Source organism: Galleria mellonella, unplaced genomic scaffold (genome assembly GCF_026898425.1).
Source record: "Galleria mellonella isolate WM207_F2 unplaced genomic scaffold, CSIRO_AGI_GalMel_v1 utg1914, whole genome shotgun sequence".
In the NCBI taxonomy this organism is placed as follows: domain Eukaryota; kingdom Metazoa; phylum Arthropoda; class Insecta; order Lepidoptera; family Pyralidae; genus Galleria; species Galleria mellonella.
The window spans coordinates 570,613-591,156 of NW_026442030.1; the positions used below are offsets into that span (position 1 = coordinate 570,613).

The 20,544-nt window shown below is 30.1% G+C and overlaps 1 protein-coding gene across 1 annotated transcript in view; it reads right to left on the reverse strand.

Moving 5' to 3' along the window:
• LOC113518885 (solute carrier family 46 member 3-like) overlaps positions 1-18,311 on the reverse strand; it is a 35,161-nt gene extending 16,850 nt beyond the window's left edge. Inside the window, exon 1 of the mRNA XM_031907188.2 lies at positions 18,147-18,311. The gene's annotated coding sequence lies outside the window, so the exon portion shown is untranslated. The remainder of the gene's footprint in view (positions 1-18,146) is intronic.
• Between the last annotated feature and the right edge of the window lie 2,233 nt (positions 18,312-20,544).

Consider the following 20,544-nt stretch of genomic DNA (forward strand, 5'->3'; position numbering starts at 1 on the left):
GGACTTCCTTCTTATCAGTTATTGATCCCATAAAAATGACATAACACACTATAAATCTGTATTAAGAAAATTATATAAATACATATATATATATATATATATATATATATATATATATATATATATATATATATATATATATATATATACTGTCCACTGCTGAACATATGTCTCCCCCATAAGGGAGGCAGTAGTTGCCACGCTTGGCAAGCGGGTTGGGAATCGCAGTTAGGATTTAGTGATGTTTTAAGAAAGACACTGTCCTTGCCTCGACTATTAAGTTCCCTTAGTCGCCTCTTATGACACCCACGAGAAAAAAAGGGGCGGCTCATTCTATGCCGGGACTACACGGCGAATAAATAAATACATATCAATACATAAATAATAATGACACAGACAATATGCATCTATTAACAAAAAAAAAAATGATTGAATAATATTGATTATTTTTATAAAGTAAAAAATGTTGTCCTCCTCTCTTCTACTTATTGTGCCCAACAAAGTTCATAACTAGGCCTGTTTCAATATTTACCAACCTCATTTTCAAATCCAATTAGAAATAAATAATATTTTGGGCTTCCCCCATTACCTAATATGTCTGAAAAAGCAACTAAAAAAACTACAGCTGTTAATTTTTCCTTCTACGTTATTTACAAATGTTATTCAAGATGCTATTTATAAATTCACGAAAATCCCAAAGTTACAAAAAGTGGTTCGCACTAACAAGAATATCCATCGTATTAAACTGATTAATTTTATTTACTGTTTTGTTGTTATTTTTTTAGGTTCATAATAATCATAATTACAATCTATATATAAAGTTGATTGTCCTGACTGGTTTATGAACGCACAGCCTAAACCACAGAGGTAAAAATTTAAAATTTGGCAGTTGATACTTTTTATGAGGTAATCCACTAAGAAAGAATTTTTGGTAATTACACCTCTAAAGGGATAAAATAAGGGAAGAACGGTTATATGGGTTTCCAACCCGTCATTTTCAAAATTAGAATCATGAATTTATATATACAAGCATTTACAAATAAATAAGTTATTATTTAAAGGTTTTTGTAAATCTGTCCCTTGAGAGGGCGAAATAGGGGATGAAAACTTATATGAACAGTCCATCATTTTAAAGAAAGAAAAATGCAAAAAGTCTGCTTAAATTTTACTATTTGAATGTTTTGATTGAACTGATAAATTTATACTTCAAAGATTTATTTTTATTTTGAAAGAATAACACGTTTATTTGGACAAAATCGCCAAAGGAAATTTCATACATCAGGTGCAAATAATTAAATGTAAATATTAAATGTCTCAATAGCATCCCCGGAATAATGATAATAGAACTCTGTATAAATATATATATATAAGTGTGCAAAGAAAAATAAAAACACTGTAGTATACTTTTTTATAACCAGAATGTTATAAAAAATTTCATGCTTCTTATATATATATATATATATATATATATATATTATATATATATATATATATATTCGTTATATTTACGCGTGATATTGAGAAGTATTTACACATTAGCAACAGTATGTAATGTTATGTTATTGTAATATATATTCATCTTGAAGACATTAATATTTTTTTTGTATATTACACAAACATCAAAACTAATCTCGAGGAAATAAGTTTTAGGGATTGCAACCTTGGGCAAATATCGATCTATTGAATGAATAAGATCGATAAACATTTAGATTTATCCATAAGGAAATCGTTTAAATAGGATCAATCTCATGAAAATCAATCTTGATCTTTTCATGTGTATAATTATGACTAAAAATCGAAACTACACAAACAATGAGCAATTATAAAAAGGAATCCTAAACAATTATACAGTAGATGTCAATTTAGAAAAAAGAACCTTAATATACAAAACTTATAATACATAGATGAAATAGGATAGATCAATTAAAATCTATTAAATTTTTTACGGATGTTTAGGTTGATCTGTCTTGAAAAGACCAAAGAGCTGTCTATAAAAAAATCGAAGACCTTCTAAAAGATCAATTAATCGAAACAAAATCGAAAACTCTAGTAAGTTTCGGGTTAACTGTCAAAACAACAATTTAGTTGATGTATGTAAATAGTTAAAGACTGACCACAGATCGATACTGATTTGCTTCATGGGTGTACTATTTTGCAATATTCAACTTTGTACATAGTAGGCTTGTATGTAGTTGACCCACAAGCTGACTATGTTAACTGTATAGTATGAATAACTTAAATGGTCAAACTTATATATCATCATATCAGCCGTCTACCTACTGTTGAACACATCACTTATTTTATTTATTTTATTTTATTTATTTTACACTTTATTGCACCAAGTAAAAAGAGAAATAACAAATACAGTAAATATTAATGAGAAGTGATACAAAAGGCGGCCTTATCACTAAGCAATCTCTTCCAGACAACCTTTGCGTAGAGGACATTGAGAAAAAGACAAAAGACACTTTTTTATATATCAATTGTTTTCCTATTTTACTCTCATCGCCCTCTTTCTTCATTATCTTTAGATATATGTGTGCTATTTGCATACGAATACGTATGCGTGCGACACCTACTACTAATGTCCTTTTTCTTTTCTTAGCGATAAGACCGCTTTGTGTATGATTTTACTCTAAATAATTATGATAATCATTACTTTTTTAATTGATGCAATGAAACGTAAAAAAAAAATAGTTAAACAAATTGTTTATATAACATATCAGTAGATATCTATTCTTTTATAGATGTGTGGCAACCCTTTCTTTTTGACAGGAGATTTTGGATAGAGAAAAAAACATGGTGGTTACTTTTTTGTGTACGGTGAAGGAAAAAATTGTAATCGGTTGCATTTATGTATGTATGGTGTAGCGTTATAGATGTATAAAGTTTTCATGCAAGCTTTCATCTTACAGTGTGTAGGCATTTTAATGCACAAAAATGAATTACCTTTATATCTTACAATATATAATGAGTTTGTCAGAACCTACTGTGTGCAAATTGTGTTCCACAGGACACAATGCACGGCAATTACTATGTGGGTATATTCAGTAGGGGAACAATGGAATGATAGAGAACACAAGGTCACTAGTATTATAGGTCATTAAATATATCTTACTATCTGTACAGCACAGTGTATCATCTAAATGCATTTACCACTAGTTATTGCAAATGTCCGCCACATAAAAACAAATAAAAATTTAAACTTATTTATAGAAAAAGAGAAATAAGTTTGTGGACAACACTACACTGGTTATTTGATTAAAATTATTTTGTTTAAATTCGTTGACATTAGTATGTGTGTGACTGGCAATATTCGAAGTTTAATCACAACTATCACTACCAGAAGTTCCAGAACATTCCATATTAGCCATCAATTACAGCCTATCATTTTGTTCACGCACATTTTACGACAAGTGTTTCATCTGTAAACGAGTTATCTTGAGGCAATTTATTGGATCGTTGTTCGAAGCGTCTTAACCGTTCGGCATCCAAACAGCGAAGTTTGAGTAATAATTTGCCTGAAGATGCCTCGTTTAGACATGAATGGATTATTTATTTATTTAAACTTTAATACACAGTACATTTGACGGACTTAACACTGGACGGTGTTCTCTACCAATCAATCATTGAACAAACCAAGAAATAAATAGGCGGTGCGTTATTGAATTATAGAAATATAAAGTAATATTTAATATATTTATATATTATAATCATATAACTAAACTTATATATGCACATAATATGTTAAATAAATAAATAATCACATATAATAAATACATTCATAAATAAATACTCAAAATATTACTATAACAAATAATTGATCATATTAGAAACGCAATTAAAACAATCTATAACTCAAACAAATAGAATAACCAGCAAGATCAAGTTTCAAGGGAAAGGGAGAAAAAATGGAATGAAGTTTATAAATCGTCTTTTTAAAAAAAAAAATATGAGCACAAACATTTATTTTATCCAAGCTCAGCGATATTAGCAATTTTAAGTGGATACTGACTGTGACAGTAGCCGACAGGTTTATGCAGATAATTATTTTATTTGTGCATAATAATTGGATGCAAACAATGAATAAAAAACTTTACTCACAATATTGTAAGTTAAACACAAATTCAGTGTCATTACTGTGGTTTAATAATGAATAATTTAAAAAGTTTAGAGAAACTACTTTACTGCTGTAACTAGTGCAGAAAAAGGAAGCAGTTTCAACTGATTCGTGACAGAAAATCGAATAGGAATTCCAAGAAAACGACACTGTATATGAATTCTCTCTTTGGTTTATTAAGTCTGAATTATTTAAGATCTGGATTAGTTAAGGAATGTACCATTACTCCTGAAAAGTTTTTCGGTAATAAAATGGTGAAACCTATCTAACGAATTACGTAACGGGCGCTATTTTAATACAATAAAAAATGCGCCATTGAAAATTTGGCATACATATTTGCAAGAAATATGTTAAGAATGAGAAGCTTGGTCCGTTGACACGTTTCTTTTGTTGTCATATCTATGTCACTTTTTTACAGTTATCCGGTCGATACTTTTACAACGAGTAAGTTACATGTTACAAAATAATCTTACAAATCAGACTGTGACGAGACAAACTGGTGTCCTAACTTCCTTATCATTTGTAAAGTCCGACGCACTAATATATTTAGAAACTAGCTTTTCCCCATTGCTTCGTACGTGTAAATTTCAGAAGTAGGAAAACCAATTAAATTTTGTACGATAATTTTTCGTAATATCGAAATAAACATACAAATAGACAGACACACAGACGCCAAATTTCCTAAAATTGTTGTTTCGGCATCTACTGATCTCATTGTTATTATTAATTTTATTAAATTAGTAAGATAAACTTTACATACAATATTGTTACCTTAATATCTAATAATACCTTTAAATCTGTCGAATATACAAACATGAAATTTAAATTTCAATAATTATAATTTGATCATTATACATGCCGTTCTTGAATACCTATGGAGTTTTTCAGTTTCTATAAGAAAAATTGATGTTTTTTCAAAGTTATTTTGGTGCTATTATCAATATTACAGAGATAAATTAAATACAAACCAACGTTGCTATTACGTAGTCACTAAAGAATTGTTAGATATAAAACAATACTTTTTTATAGATATTAAAATACATATCTAAAAAATATCCAGAATAATAGAAATATACCTAAATACTCATGAATACATAGTATGTTGGTATTGTCTGGGGATCAAACCTACGACTCTCGGAAGATAAGGCAGTGCGTTAAATGGCTACTCCACAATTTATTCGAAATTTAAAATAACGATTAACCTTAGATACTGTTTTCTTTTGGCATGAAGACATTCCGAATATTCTAACCGTCGATTGCGAAATAATAATAAAAAAACAAAGGTCAACGTTTCTGTTTTTTAAACCATTATACCATGATTACCTGTGTTCTTGTGACTGCTGCCGGTAATTACGTTCCATAAGATACATTGTCATAATCAAGAGCTCGTTATCAAGCGCATTGGTTGATGACCATCAAGGAAGTTAAGCAATGTTCAGGGAGCCATAATATCTCACTATGAATACAAGATCCATCTATGGAATACACATTTGAATTGATGACTATATAGATAGTTATTTTATTATTATATCAGTCACTAACTATCCAATGAGGGACATAGGCCTCCCCCAAAAGGAGGGTATTGCCAATAGTGGTCACGCTTGACATGTAGTTTGGCTACCGCGATTAGGCTTTAGTGATGTTTTAAGAGGGACACTGTTTGACTAACCCTCGACTATTAAATTCCCTTACCATCTCTTATCCTACCACCATGGCAGCCACGTGTCAGTAGACGGTGACATATTCTATGCTAGGACCACAAGGCATATTGTAGGTATACATACATACAGTTACATATGATTAATATTAAAAACAGTATTTTCGTGAAACGCAGATGATCCTGATTATTTATGATTTTAGCATTTTTTTATGCAATTCAAAATGGTAAACGATATAACTGATGAAAAGTGGTAACCGTCGCTAATAAACAAGAACAATACCATGAATATCACAGAGTGTTTTGTGTTACTCATAATACCCGTAATGCGATGTCATTGCCCAGGACTAAAGTAGTACGTCTCTGTACCCTAATTTAACTGCTATACCCCACCCTTCAAACCCTAGCATAGCTAAATAAACACATCTGATTCACGGCAGAAACACGAATAGGGTAGATATACCCAAGCTTCTTTAGCTATTAGCTTAAGGCAAGTTCCTGGGTAGTTAAAAAATATTTTAATCTCTTTTGTTTGTATTTCTTTTTATGTATTTTTTTTTTATTAAAAAGCCACTGATAGCTGGTATGTATATTATTTATAAGCTACTAAATATACCTACAATTCACTAATTTGTATTGTAATAAAGCATGTTGCAACACACGATAATCATCTGTTGGTGAGAAGGTCGTATTTTAACAGCATCCTACTGTGTGACTATGTAGCAACTTAAGAGCTACTTGCTACTAGTCGTCTATTTTGTAAGTATTTTTATATCACCTCATACACAGGGGATCTCAAAAGAAATTCTAAAAGTCTACTAGTAAATTTTATGTTTATGCCTACTACTGAAACTGTAGATATAATATATAAAAATATACCTACAAATTGTAAATCTATAATTTAACTAGAAGTACATTTTTTATCTTATGTTTATGTCTGTTTCTTGCTTGATTTTATTGTTTTTATTATAATTTATATTATAACAACACAATTTATAAGTAAATCTTAAAGAATTTATTTGCACAGAATCTTTGTTTTTCTATACAACGTAGTGGATGAGATTATTAAGTTCATTTGACTTCCCGAAAATCTCTTATGAGTGGGTTGGCGCTGTCAAAGCTGCTGAAGATGGTTGGTACAAAAAATAATAATGTACCCATTACCAAGTATAAGCAAGGTCGCAGATACTTTGTTCACCATTATAATCATTTTTATGATGATTAGACCAGTATAAACTTGTATTCAATTACAAAATGTTTAGAGACGAACTATACGGTCAACCTTGATAACACGGTCCTACCAAATACTCGTGTAGATAATCAATGAATACATGGCAATAGTAATAATCTGTTATAGTTACCCGTTACTTCAATCGTGTGGGTAATTCACAACAAAATTATGTAGAATCATAATAATAGCTCCGTTTTACGACAAAATCACTAAAATTATTTTAATAACAGGCGATACAAAAAGTTTCAAATTTGCCCACAATTTATCATGACAAATATTTTATTGTAATTATTCCAACTGTTACCGGTGCGAAGAGTGGTAACTTTTCTTTAGATATGTAACTTGCGATGGGAATACAATAAAAACAAAACGATAGCCCTTCTTTTATTTTATAGAACTTACAGCAAGTTCTATAAAATAAAATTACTAGATAACTGATCCTTTCTTAGACCATAGTATTTTTAATTAACCATTAGTAATTTTGTTTTAAAGATTTTACGTAATGTATAAATAGATAAATTTTTTAGTAGGTTCTTCATTTATCTATTGAAACTTCTTTGTGGCCATATTGTCAATTTAAGTCTGGCCACATATATATGTTGATATTATTTTTCTACACGGTTTTTGTTTCTATTCAAATGGTTGTCTTGTCTTGTATCTACACGTTTTATATATATATTGTTGTTCTAAAGAATATTATTTTTCACTGTGACCCTCTACATTATCTTTTACATTTATAGGCAATTTTCCTCTATATACATAATGAATGCTACAAAAAAAATTATGACGGAACTGAATATGTAAAAAACGAAAATTTTAAGTCAAGAAATATTTGAGTAACACTTTACTGTATGAATTTGTTGTACGCATTTTAACCTATGCAATCAAAAGCATGAGATAGAAACAGAACAAAATAATGAATGCACCTATAAACACGCCATGGAAATTAATTTACAAAATGTATTTTCCAGCCTCGAGAGGTAAAATTATTTACTTAGTTAATTAACTACTTATTTAAAATTTTACATCAATTTTGAATAACCGTCACAGTCGAGAGGTTCACTACGCAGACTAAGGTCACAAGTTCGATTCAAACAGACAGAGAATATCTGAGACTGCATTGAAAAAGTTTTATTCAACTGCGTCGAAATAAAAGGCTACTTTACGAATATATGGGTATAGGTACATACTTATGTACGTAAGTACATATGAAAATATGATGTAATCTTTAGCACAATGATTTCAAATAAACGTCAAAGAGATAAATACATAGTTGCATTACATCTCGTCTTTTTGATTTATCGTACCTAAATAGCTCAACTAACTTATTTCTGTCATTTCATTCTTCAAACTATTATCCTTATTTTTAGGTCGTGTACAACCCTTTTAATTATTTTCCTATGTATTTGCGAAAAAGATTCCTTTCCAGATTTCTAACAAATACCTTCTTTCTAATCATGAGTAGACTTTTATGGAACCTAATAAATAGCCATCGGGAGAAGGGATTGTTAGTAATAGGGATTAGTAGGCCCATTGTTAACAATATACCCTGTCAGGTCGACCTCCTCGTGGTTCCCCCTGGACACCATCGTGATTGATTTATTTTTAAGTTGATAACAGAGGGCTAACTAACGTGCTTCATCCTCATCTATCATCCCTCACTGGTGTCCCGCCAATGTATACCGATAGCGTAGGCGGGGTTACCATTCCATTATATAATAAAGAAAATAAATATACATCAACAATTTACAACAACAGAAAACTCCACTTTGTTTGATGTAAAAATGTTTCCCTCAATTAATCACATTTTAATATACTTACCCGTTGCCAACTTTGCTTTAGTATTCTTTTATTTATATTTCTTATTATTTTTTGTATTATAATAGGTATTTATAAATATTTATTCATCTGCACTACTTTTAAATAATTATATAGATATCTATTTGAAAAACATAAATTATTTATATATTATGTTAATTATTATATTATTTTTATACAATACATATAATGCATGTTATGTAGTAATGCGAATGTAAATGTAACCTATTATTTTCTTGCGTTTAATTTTTTTTGTATCTTAGAGTCACTACTTCTTTCAAGAGTTCTAAACTTTAAAGATTTATTGAAGTCACTTTTATGAGCTAACTCTGTAATAATACTCAATCCATAATCTATAAAATTTTACTGAAAAATAAGGTATTAAATATCGTATATTCGAATGCAAGTCCTAATTGTACAACATGAATATGGCTACCCTCTAATGTCAAGTATTTCTACGCTACCTTAGTAATACTCGAAAGCCTTGGCTTATCAGATGACGCTTTTACATACTTTCCAAAGTACGAAGCAAGTGATAGTCATTATTAAATAATCCAAATATAATTTTGAAAATTCAGAGCTTCGAATTAAGATTTGATCTTAGGAACCCGAATAGGTCCCGTGCAGTCAACCGTTGTCGAATTAAACTCTCACCTCACTGACTTGTGACTGTAGGTTGCCTTTAGTAAACAACAAACTTTTTAATATATTTATTTGCAAATAAATTATAAACAAAAAAATAGAAGGTTGAATTTGTTACTACGTTAGCGTTACAAGAAACACGGTAAAAAGAATTTAATTACTAACAACACGGAAGTTATATTTCAGTCGCACTACCTTCTTACTTTCATATAAGAACCAATTTTAATAGACAAGTGGACAGTCGACAAAAATTATTTTTATAAATTGTATTGATCAATTCTACAATATTAAATAAAACGTTAACTAATAATATTTCAGGAAATTTTAAAAATCTATATATAATAAAATGACAGTAATTAATTTTCAGTGTTTTCGTGTTGCAGTTGATCAACATGTTGTTTGTATAGATACTTTGTTTCTTCATAACACCTCGTTCGCACACATGGCCGTATATATTTAAATTCTTGAGCCACTAACAGTCCGAAATACTCATTTCTTTTATCCTCTTCTCCATAAATTAAGCATTTAGAACAGTTTGTTTCTTCTTTCAGTAAATTTTCTTTTACTTTACGACGATGGGTAAATCATCTGGACACTGGGTCTCACTATCGACAAATATATTTGGAGATCCATCAGGCTAAGGCTTGGCAGACATTTTTTTCTTTCTACAATTTTAAATTAAATTTATTAGAATAAATGCTTCGAACACAGAGATAATATTATTTACCTAGGTATAAAAAGAGTACTTACGTAGATTTTCTTTTATTAACTGTTTTATACGAAGATCTTGATCTCTCAAATTAGCATCCATTTTACTTCCAGTGATTATCAACTAAATTAATAATCCACAAAGTATTAAATAACGTTTTTATGAAATATTTAGAACAAAAACAATACACTTTAAATATCGATCGTCAGTAACAGTGTCTGACTTACCTATATTCTAGCAAGCAGGACTGAAAGATGTGAAGGGGAAATCCCCAATAAATTGTTGCATGTGACTGATGACATGTTATTGATCATAATAAAAATGTTTTAGGTAACCAAAAAGTCGTATGTTTTTGTGCGAATTACGATCATAATCTTTACGATCGTACATTAAAAAATAGACAAATAATAGTATGAGTAACGATTTAAATCGTATATCTGTCAACCCTGCTAGCAAGACAGCGACAAATATCACGTTGCATAACAAACCTTAGCTTATAAATATACGGAAGAGATACGGACTTAGAAAAAACAGAAATGTTGTTCTTTGTGGAAGTCATTGATGAAATTCTATGTATTTTATCCCGCAAACTTTCTTCAAACAAAAACAGCGCCATCTAGTATCGAGTTCTGTAATTATCTCTTTGTTTATGGATTTGAAGTAAGACCGCCACGCATGCAATACATTATGACTGGGGATTCCCCTATTCTTCGACGCTGAATATGAGGCGACGACAATCACTGTCAAACGTGTTCACTATTACTCTGACTCTGGTAACGTGACTTCCAAAAAACGTGTTAGGTAGGAAAAGCAGTAAAAAAGTGCATATTAAGCGGAGCAGATTTGAAATAATATTTATACTTAACAAGAAATAATTAAAGGTAAGTGGATTTTTGAATGATACAATTATATCATGATCACTTAACAATTTTAACTTAAAATTAGATGTATTATTACAAGCTTTTATTTAGCTTGCGTTATGTAAATAAAAGTATGTAGGTATGTTCGTATGTTGATGCAATTATCCTCAATCCTCAACCGACTGGGATAAAAATTTCCATACACGTTTATTTTGGATGATAGTGCATAGTTAGCTGAGAGTCGTCATTGGATAATAATGGTGGATAGCCTAAGATGTGTACTAGATATTTATTTTTAACATAATATGCGTAAGTACCTAATCGAATTAAAGAAGTTGCTGAGAAAAATACAGAACAATACGATAATAAACTAGCGTCTGCGTTTAATCCTCCGAGGAGATGTAATTTTACAAAGATTTTTTGTATTTATTTTATTATTTTTTTAATAAATTTATTGTAAATAACAAGAAATAATCATTGTAAAAAAATAGGCACTCTATTGTTGAATATATAGACCAACTAATCATCGTTCATTTTTTTAGGTTCAAAAATAAAGATTTGCATATGGGAGCACTACCGTACTTTACAAAACAAGTCTGTTTCTTGCAAGCTTTGTAATAAGGTCTACAAATTCAGTAATGCTGCCAAAATGCTTCAACATCTTATCACTTGTCCAAAATCTCCAGAAACATTAAAAGACTATGAAACTTATAGATGCTCGTCCAAAACCAAAATGTTGGACTGTCAGAGATAGAGAAAATGATTTTTTATAAGAACCTCGTCGTCTGCTAACACTACAATAAATGCTGAGTTTCAAGACACCGATGATCATATAAAAACAGAATTAAAGCTATATTTGTAACAGGACGCCATTATCGATGGTGCAACATCCTTTATGGATACAATTTTTCGAAAAATTGCAACCAAAATTTAAAATACCTTCACGTAAAGCTTTAGCGACAAAATACTTAGATAAAATATATAGAGAAATGCGTTTTGAGTTAAATGAGGAACTAAATGCTTGTAGTTTTACACCTTCATGCGATAACTGGTCTAATTTAAGAAATGAAGGAATAATAAACTTTCTTATATCAAAACCTCAAAATCGTTAAAAGTTTGAATACAGAAAGTAATCCTCACTTTAGTGAATACCTTAGCCAAGAAGTTGAAAAAGTAATGAAAGTGTATGGAGCAAATAAGTTTTTTACTTATTTTTATACAAAATATTAACAAAACTCAAAAAAATGTTGTTCCTCTCGGTTGCTGTGCACATATCCTTAACTTGTTGTGCCAAGATATTGTAAAGATACAATAAGTAACTGTGTTTATTATGCAAGCCATAAATATAATAAAAACTGTTAAAAGGAGTCAACGATTAAGTTCCTTGTTGATAAAATCAAGGCAGGGTGAAGATTCTACACAAACACTAAAATTGCCTTGTGCTACAAGATGGGGAAGTCATGTTACTTCGTTAAAAAGTTTGAAAGCAAATAAGATAGCTTTGCAAATATTAACAGTTAGAGAAGATGTGGTAATTTATATATAGATATTAAAGATAATATATCTAAGTGATGATTTCTGGACGAAGACAGGGGAATGTATAAGTATTTTGGAACCAGTATAGCATATTTTACTTAGAGAGCGACCAGAATCGTTTAATAATACATTACATTTAGAGATGTACAAGCTAAGATACGTTTTGCATTAAATGAGATTTCGACATTGAGCGAAGAAAGCAAACAGCAGATTCTAACATCAGTATCTTCAAGATGCAATATGGCAATGAGGCCAATACATTTTGCAGCATATATTCTCTCCCAGGACTCTAGGAGTCGAACTTACTCAAGAGGAAGAACTTAAGGGTATGGAGTTTATCTACAATTTAAGCCAACACTTAAGTTTGTCAAATGTAATGGCAGATTTGGCGTGTTATAAAGCTAAAGAAAACTTTTGGGCCAGAGGATTTGTATGGAGCTCATTAGATAGCATTGAGCCCCTAATATGGTGGAGTTATATTTGTGGTTTTGAGTTAAGCAAAGTAGCGAAAATTCTATCAGCTCCCTGTTTTACTGAACGTTCCTTTAGTATCCAACACATATATAATAACAAAAGAAATCGACTTACAACTGAAAGAACTGAAAAAATTTCATTCATTTGTTATTGGAACTTAGATAGATAAAGCTGAATGCGAGGACATTCAGTTTAATGAAGAAAATTTTAGAAGCTTTCATTTGACTTGTAAATGAAGTAACAGTTTGAAATTATCGAACCTATACAATTCATCGTTTGTAATAACTCTGAATCTGACAGTGATTGACTGTAGTTTTACATTTTACTTTCATCTCTTTCTTAATAAACTCAAAATCAAATTAAAAGTTTTTTATTCTCTGCATAATAATATTGTCTATGTCCAGTATATGGACGTCTGAGATGAATATAATGTACAAAATCATAAACATTCAAAAATTTGGGTGTTTATGGGGTTTATATAAAAAAACACCGGTTTTTACCCACCAGACTTTAACCCATGGATTGCCCATCTCTACTAACAACACGGAAGTTATATTTCAGTCGCATACCTTCTTGAATATAAAATTTTAATAGACAATGGACATCGACAAAAATTATAAGTCTAGTGTAAAAATAATTTATAATCTGATATATTACCAGAGGGTGACTTTTACAAAAGTCGTTAGCTTAGGCGCCTTTGTCCCATTCGTGTTGCTACCGTGAAGCAAATGTGTTTGTATGGCTGTGTTTCGCTTTGCAGAGTGGGCTATGGCAGTAAATTTAGGGTACAAAGGAATCACACCTGAGTCCTCAGAAATAGCAATGCAAGGGGGGTTTCATGGGCGAAACAGTATACTCTGTTACGTCCATGGTACTGCTCATGTCTATAGGCGACGATTACCACTTTCCATCAGGAAGGACGTCAGCTTGTTTGCCATTCTAAGTTGAATAAAAAATTTCTAAAAGAGATAATATTATTTATAGTATCGAGTAAAGAATCAAGAGCCTTCTTGCATCCTGATCGCCCCCTGGTGACAAGTTTCTTGGCCGCATTTATTATACACTAAAGCTCTCTGACACGGCCTACTGGACAGCTTTAGGTACATGCTATCCGAAGCATGAAGCAAGTGACAATTTATTGATTTTGGAGATTGTTTAAATACAAAAACACTTATTAAAATCAAATTACTCAAACAATCAGAAGTATTAACAAATAAGGATACTTCACTTCCCATATATCTATTTATAAACCTTACAAATATTAGTACTATCTGTAAAAAAACACGTAAAGTGTCTTTTACTTAACAGAAACACTTATTGTTTCTGTTAAGTGTTAAATGGTGTTACTAGGCACGTTCTTAGTTTTACTTTAAACCAGTTTAAATTATAATATAATTACTTATTAGGTTTTAGACTACATTGTAACAGAAATAGGGTAAGTTTTATGACCATCAAGTACAAAAAACTTACAAGGAGAATGGCAAATAAGCGGACAGTCCATCTATGACAGTCCATTTATTGCCTTTTTCACAAGAATGTGATAATTAAATCCGTATATAAATAGATACATTGTATCTTACTAATATAATAAAATTGTAACTAGACGATGACTGTACACTTTTCTTAAGTGTACAGTTAGTATTAGGAAAAATTAATATGAAAGGCCTTGATAAGACCATTGATGCCAACACATTTAAAAATTGTATCTGTCTAAATATTTATATTTTTGTTTATATTATATTTATATTGTTGTACAAACACATCATCATTTCAGCCATTATTCATCCACTGTTGGACATAAGCCTCCCCTATAGACTGCCATAAAGAACAGTCCGGAACCACCTGCATCCACTGACTCCCTGCAATGCATTTCAGGTCGTACTCCACCTAGTGGAGGATCGTCCTACACTGCGTTTACCCGTACGAGGTCGCCACTTAAGAATCTTTCTTCCCCATCGGTTATCGATTCTTCGAGCTATGTGACCAGCCCATTGCCACTTTAGCTTGCTTATCCTTACAAACACATATGAACATTAAATTTAATGCGGTGTTCACAGTTGTTTTTGTTAAATCTCACTTCAAAACTAATACATGTTTAAATTGAAAATGCTATATTATTATTATATATATATATATATATATATATATATATACGTAGATACTCTAAAATTTCATATATGATACCTGCTTTACCAATGACCTCACATACTTATTCATAAAAAAAGAATTGAACATTTTATTTCAATTAGCAATTACAAACTTTTACTTCCTCAATACTTAATTTTAGTTTTTGTGACAATCAAATTGACAAGTTTATACTCGTACATTATAGTTTGTTTCAACTAAACAGAACTTCATGGAAAAGTACCCTAGTTTATTTGAATTATCATTGAAACAGTATCTAAGTAAACATACAAACATTTAATAATTTTTTTTATTTGTACTACTACAGAACATTAGCAGGCTATCTTATGGCCGGATCGAATAAATTTAAGAGACTCATCCTTTTTGAAATCTGTTAAAAATTACTCAAAACCTTTTATACAAATCTTTTTACGCATAAGAATAAATAACAATTCAAATTAGATTTTGTGTTCAACTCTTGGCTTGTTTTATAGAAAAATACATAAATAAATCTTAATGTATATGAAAAAATCTTCAAATATTTGACAGGGAATTATATTACAATCATATTTCTATGGAAAAAAGTACTAAGTTTTACAAATAGAACGTCCACGAACAGGATGTTATTTTACTTTTCCTTGCCCTGTATATGTAGATATATATTTACTGCTGAAAGACTAAGAACAAACTGTAAATTAACAAATCTACAATCACAATAAAAATTAACACGTAGAACCTAATTTTATAAAACAAGATACATAATCTTGTTTTATTTTATTACCTAATCATACTTACCCATTATTTAATATAATTAGATATTTAATTCAATATATTATTTATAATAAGTTTTATTATGAATCATTTTTCAAAAAACGCCCTAACCATCCTAATTCATAACTAGAGTCAGAAGTAGGATATACAAATGTAAATGATACATATACTGGGAATAAAATATAACCTGAAATATAAAAGTAACAAAGAATTTTATTGCCAACAAGGAACGAATTTACTATCACTGAATATTATTGAATTGGGGTAATCATAGAATAGAACAGCTCATTAATCAGATCTACTATAAGAAACCATCCTATCGAATGGTTGACGTTATGCACATCGCCAGAGAGTTAGTCAAACATTTAAATTAGCATAAAGTTTCGATACCGACTTAAGTTGAAGACTGCACTCAATGAAAATATGGGGTATGTATAAACAGCTGAATGAATAAATTTTATTGGCACCTAATTTACATTTTTACGCTAAAATTTAATATTGTAAACTCGTATTAAGACTTGTTAAGTAATAACTTGTTACCACACAAATTTGCAACACGTTAACTTTCATATTCGTAATGACTGTTGTTTACAAATACTATATATTTATCTTTATGTAAATATAATATATATAAAGATAAAATATATAAAGATAAAATAATACTATGCTTACTCTTATTTTAGAGGTCTTACTTCCTTACCCTATCTTACTAGTACTATAAACATGGCAGGCGAAAAGAAGTACTAAATATATGAGCTTATATGTTAACTCTTGTCCCCTTAACGGCCTAACCATTCATCATGAAATTCGGTATACACGTTATACTCGTATTTTATCCCGGTTAACTAACGTATCTCGGTCACACGGTTACAATCTACTTACATATAACTTTGTCTGAAACCGAGGCCTCAGATTTGAATTAAGATTTTATTTTGGCATTCACTTAGAAATACGGTTAGCTTAAATATATTTAAATGTATTGCTTGCAATTTGTATCTATTATTTACTAGTTGCACTTTATTGTAGTCATAGCTTTTTCTACGTACATTAAGATAAAAAGTTCTCTTTTAATCTAAGATACGATCCATGTATCAAGTTTCAATCAAATGATAAAAAAATAGATAAAAAACGTTCACAGAAATAAACAAAAACAGTCATAAAGAACGAAAATATTTTGGATTAATAGCTGACATGTTAGTTGTTGTTATTTTAAATCTAATCATCGCCAGAATTTTGTAAATTTCATTTTTAACCCAAAGACCAAAAAAAAATTAAAAAATCCATGTATGTACACTTGCATGAGTTCGGCAATTCCTTTGGCTACCTCATCTATGATTGTAATTGCATGTGTATGTAAATATATACAATACAAGAACATATTTTAATTTTTATAAATTTTTTTTCTATTATATTAAATAAATAATCGTTACCTACAAAATTTTTAATCGTCTAACAAGTAAATGACATATAGACGCAAAAAAAAACATAAACTAGTCAAGAGAAAGCGTAAAAAATATGTTAGTCTTGTCATAACTTCGTCATTTACTTTTAGAATATTAATGAGGTCCACTTACGTAGTATTGAAATGCAATGAGTTGTAACCGAGGACTAGGTGTCTTAGTTTCTAGCTTTCTCTGAATATATATCTGTTTTTTTTTTTACATACATGCATATATATTTATCACGCCTGTCTCCCATTAGGGTAGGTAGAAACAATGGAACGCCAAATACTTCGCATGCAATGCTTTTTATTTATATATATACGTACATTATAAATATCATCTATATAGGTGACTAATAAAATTTAATATATTAAAATCCTGTGTCACAGCGTTAATTCACATTAATTTCCAAAACCGTTAATCCAATTTTAATTAAAATCTATAAAAGTGTATTATTTGCTTCAACTTGAAATATAGGATAATTTTAAATAAAGTTTATGTTAAGTACCCAGAAAGTGAAAAAAGGGAGCAAAGTAAAGTTTGCAGGATCAGCCAGTTTATATATAAATTTGATTACCTTTAAACTAATTTATTTTTTGATATTACTATTTATTTATTACCATTTATTATTTATACTATTACAGTTATATTTTTGTAGAGAACCACAATTCCTATTTTCAACATATATAATTTTTTACATATGATAATCACCAAATTTTTAAAATATTTTTAAATAAAATAATGAAAAAAGAATTTACTTACCTTTTAGAATTATTAAGGGAATTCACAACCAACGATTATCACTACACATATCTTCACAGTTCAAGTTCGTAATTTGTAAGTGTAACGTATAAACGCAACGTCGATGCGCATGCGCCGACGTTTGTCACCGTCGACGATGGTCTAGCGATTGTGTACAGTTTATACGGACCTATTACTCTTAAACTCTTGAACATTTCGACAAGCCGCAACTGAGCAAGCTCTTAAAAAACTTCATTAACAGAAAACTACATTTAAAACAATTTGATTTGAGTGATTAAGACAGTAGATTTTTTTAAAGGATTATAGTAGAATAGCAAATTTGCCTGCACTTTTGTGGCTGCTTCGATTTCTGCTGGTGGGTTTCCATTGAGCATCCTTAGCCCTTGGTGATGAATTCACCAGGAATTAACCACTGCAATTTCCAGAGGAAACTGCGTAAAGTATGATCTGACAGAGCATATTGCTACGAGTATGTTGGATAATTACTACATTGGATTGGAAGGACTACATTCTATAACTTGTTTTGCCTGTTCAAAATAAGCAGTGTGTATGGGCACCTCTGTTGCAATGCATATTACTGCTGGCAAGCAGATTTTTCAGTTGAACGGCATTAAAATAGCAAGTGATAATTCCTTAATTTTCAGAATTAGTCTCACATTACTACATACTATCACCGTCATAGATTCTGTAATATCTTTGCTCCTGTTTATAATTATTAGTTTCGCAAATTAGTGGATCTATTGCAAATAGTGTAATTGATAACAAGAAAACCGCTAGATGGTTAATTCTTGCCAAATTAACTATAAGTTCATCTATCATCTTTCCCTGAGACTATGCGAGCATAAACCATAGTATACAATTAAATTTTCATCCATTAAAAAAATTTTTACCATTATCCAACGGGTAGCTTGTTAGCTTGTTTGTCATCCGATGTCATATAAAAAAGTCACTTACCGGATGTGTGGATTATACTTTTATTATTCACACAAAACAGTGTATGATCACCATTGATGGTGACATTTCGTTTCAGTCGAATTATCATGCAATTTGCACCTATCGCTATTATTTGTTACATATACAAACAATAACGTTCTGATCTTTTCATAATACTTTAGCATTTTTTTTAATGAATGAAAATGGAATGGTAACCCCGCCTGTGTCATCGGGATACGCTAGCGGGGAACCAGTGAGGGATGATATGTGAAGATGAATCAGGTCAGTTGGCCCATCGTGATGAATCCATCAAAAATCAATCACGATGGTTTCCAGGGGGAACCGCGTTGAGGTCGACCTGTTTGGGTATATTGCTAGTAACAGGTCTGTTGGATGTTATTACTAACAATCCCAATTCCCCAATACTTTAGCATTTCATACCTAAAAGATGTAATTCTTTTAAAATCTTCGATATTTACTTGTATGCCATAGTCGTTTAGTATAGGTGATCAGTGGATACGTATTTATAAAATTTACCTTTTATGCGATTATGTTTACTGAGAAATAAGTAAATAATAATATAAGCTCGATTATTTTCGATTTAATTTTATTCTCTATCTTAAAGCATGTTCTATTATAGTTTGATATTAAGAATAGGAAAACTAATACAGTTTCTACTATAAGAACTTCAAAGGGTCATATGCTTAAAATATATTATTAAGACCACTATATTTAATGTATAGTGACTAAGTATAATGACCCAGATATAATGTTGATCTGAAGTGCCATGTATTAATTCTTGTTAATTTTCTTATTTTCAGATTTTATATACAAACGTATTAATAAGTAATAAATAGTAAAAAATAAATTTTAACAACTTATAAATAGTAGTATGTAATAAATTGCAGTTATAATGGAAATTTGTTGTCAATTCAATAGACGCTATTTAAATCTGAGTTGAAAATTAAATTGAAAATTAAGAAAACAGATTATAAAAATCACATTATTGCTTTAGAATCGGCGTTGATAGCTCTTTTGTATCCTTTACAATCAATTTTTGTAATTCTTAGTGGATATAATAAGCAATCCGGCACTTCACTATAATGGGAAGTATTAATCATCGCTCATGGACATGAATAGCACTGTAAACTTTACAGAACTAAGTTGCGTATAGTATAGATTAGTATCACTCTTGATAATTATAGCAGATTAAGTATATTTGCAGTACTTCCTAGAGAATCCTCGGAACGTGCGAACAACATTATACGAGTAGTAAGAACACGTTCTCTTTCTTTTTTTCTATAGTAAGACATTCACAAGGATGAGATCCAAGGTCAAGAGTGCCACATACTAAAATAACGGGCTATAAATTATCTCTCATATAAGTCTTCACACTAGCCTTTATAATATAAAATCCAATAATATAGACATATTCTTACTTAACTATATGCTTATATTATATAGG